This window comes from Penaeus monodon, chromosome 15, assembly GCF_015228065.2.
Source record: "Penaeus monodon isolate SGIC_2016 chromosome 15, NSTDA_Pmon_1, whole genome shotgun sequence".
Lineage (NCBI taxonomy): Eukaryota > Metazoa > Arthropoda > Malacostraca > Decapoda > Penaeidae > Penaeus > Penaeus monodon.
In genome coordinates, this window is record NC_051400.1 from 18,810,216 (window position 1) to 18,810,542 (window position 327).

Here is a 327-nt window from a genome sequence, read left to right on the forward strand (position 1 = left end):
ACATAAATCATCTTCCATACTTTTAGAAGTAACTCTCTCCACGTTTCAGAAGTAAAATTTACCAAGGTCATTGAGGCCCCAGAATGCTATCTAGTAAAGGCAAAGCTTTACGACCTTTAATATCTACCAGAAGACGAATATTACGTCACGGATTCCACTACAATAAATGTCTGCTGTATGACGGCTTAGAGATACGAACGGACGACTTGTATGATGGTACTTGGTAGGTAATATTTGCCCGTTTCTTTGCTTGTATTTTTTAGTTTCTTAGTGGACCTCATCCGCTCGTTGATTATGCACTACGTGTTCCGTGTCCAATTACCAGTG

General features: G+C 39.8%; 1 long non-coding RNA gene across 1 annotated transcript in view; it reads left to right on the forward strand.

The window, feature by feature from the left end:
* LOC119582121 overlaps window positions 1-103 on the forward strand; it is an 8,864-nt gene extending 8,761 nt beyond the window's left edge. Inside the window, exon 3 of the long non-coding RNA XR_005229617.1 lies at window positions 50-103. This is a non-coding gene — a long non-coding RNA (uncharacterized LOC119582121). The remainder of the gene's footprint in view (window positions 1-49) is intronic.
* The last annotated feature ends 224 nt before the right edge of the window (window positions 104-327 follow it).